The sequence below is a fragment of the Dendrobium catenatum genome, unplaced genomic scaffold (assembly GCF_001605985.2).
Source record: "Dendrobium catenatum unplaced genomic scaffold, ASM160598v2 fragScaff_scaffold_38, whole genome shotgun sequence".
NCBI classification, from domain to species: Eukaryota; Viridiplantae; Streptophyta; class Magnoliopsida; order Asparagales; family Orchidaceae; genus Dendrobium; species Dendrobium catenatum.
The window spans coordinates 162892-165000 of NW_021318500.1; positions in this window are offsets into that span (position 1 = coordinate 162892).

Consider the following 2109-nt stretch of genomic DNA (forward strand, 5'->3'; position numbering starts at 1 on the left):
TAGCGTTTAAGTTTAATTAAGCATAAGAAATATAATTTAAAAAAAAGACTTAAAAGGATGATGTTGCGTCCTGAAATATTCACGGCGGTACAGAAGTATAAATTTTAACATCTTAGCTTTGTACGAATACATATAAAGAGCGAAGGTGCAACATTCATAAGAGACACCAAGATTTTTACGTGGAAAACCCTTAAAGGGGAAAAACCATGGCGCATGGCCGAGTTTGAATGAATCTACTATTATTTGCAGTCGATTACAAATGAGGTCCTTCATTGGAGGGAAGGCATTGGCTGTATGTAAAAGATATGCATCATATAGAATGCATTACATGATAGAAATTGGAAGAATCAATATTGATATCTTCGTTTGGTCGGCAGGACCATAGTCGGCTGGCGACGGAGGTTGCAAGGACTGTTGTCTAGCGACGGAGGTCGGAAGGACCATTGTCTAGCCACACAGGTAATAAAACCATTTTTTGGTGATGGAGGTCAGAAGGATAATAGTCAAGATCGTTGTTTGGTGACAGATGTCAGAAGGACCATAGTCAGGCAGAAGTCTAGCGTCTTGTAGAAATCTGGCGATTGGCGAAAGTCCGGTATTAGGTAAAAGTCCAACGAAAGTCTGGCGATGGATGGAAGTTTGGCATCAGGTAGAAGTCCGATGACAGTCCGACGACAGGCGAAAGTCCGACAATGGGCATAAGTCCTGCGATGGGAGGAAGTACAACGTCGGGTAGAAATCCAGAGATAGGCGGAAGTCCGGCATCGGGTAGAAGTCTGATGTTAGCCGGCGGCCGGGCAGAAATCCGGCAACAGATGGAAGTAGGGTAGAACCCCAGTATTAGTCGCCGATCGGGTAGAACTTCGGTGCCAGTATGTGTTCAGGCAAAGCTCCAAGGTCGATAGGCTGCAGGGTGGAAGTTCAGAGGTGTTCGAGGGAGAGTCTAGTAGCAAGAGAGCTCTATTTCTTTTCTTTCTTCTCTTCTTGCTTGGGCCTCCTCTTCCCCCCTCCCCCACCCACTTGGGGGGTCCCCTTCTATGAAAAATGAGGGATCTATTTATAGTTTTCATAGAGTGGCATGGCCAATAAATATGAGGAAGATCATGGGTGAATTGAGAGTGGTTTAATTGGACGACCAATGCTGAATCACTCGATCATGGACCGTTTATTAGGCATTTGAATATCTTAATGATATCAGAATTTGACGATCTTAGGCTATTTATATTTCTCTCATCATGCGGCTCGATTCAACTACAAGCATGTCACGTTTAGAAACCGTTTGGCAATCCAAATTATGGTTTTAACCTTCCAAAGATGTTTTGAGTATTTGAGTTGGACTCATTTGGACTCAGATTGAGTCGAATTTGGTGTCGTTGAGTTTGTATTTCCGAGAAGTTCAGTTCGATTGTAAGTTTGCTAAAATTGGTGTTAGGACTTCTGATTTAATTTTTTGAAGCTTCCAACTTAATTTTTGTCTCGAGATTCGTGCCCAGTCAAGATAGTTTTTTGTTGATATATCAGATGAAAAAAGCAAATTCTTTTTGGAATTTCTAAGAAAATGCGAAACATAATTTACTTTTGTAAAAACCAAAATTTGAATTTGAGTTTCCTCCTTCAAAAATATTGTCCATGCACTTATAAACTTATATAATATTTATTGTTAACGGATAAAAAGTTTTAAGGGATCATAGAAATAGTAATAGTGAATTTTTTTATTATTAACTTACAATAAAATGAAATAAAAAATTAAGAAAATAAATTTTATATTTTATCATTTCTAATATAAAGATAAAATATATTTATAAATAAATTTGTTTATTGTTAATATTGTTGCATCCTGGAATATTCTTGACGGTAGAGAAATATAAAGTTTAACGTCTTAGCTTTGTACGAAGATCCAGCCACACACAGATAAAAGAAAGGGTGCAATATCCATAAAAGACATTAAGATTTATACGTGGAAAATCCTGAAAAGAGGAAAAATCATGGGGCCTGGCCCAATTTAAATGAATCAACTAGTATTTGCAGTTAATTACAAATGAGGCCCTTCCTTGGGGGAAGGCCTTGGCTTGATGTAACAAATATATATCATATCGAATGTGTTACATG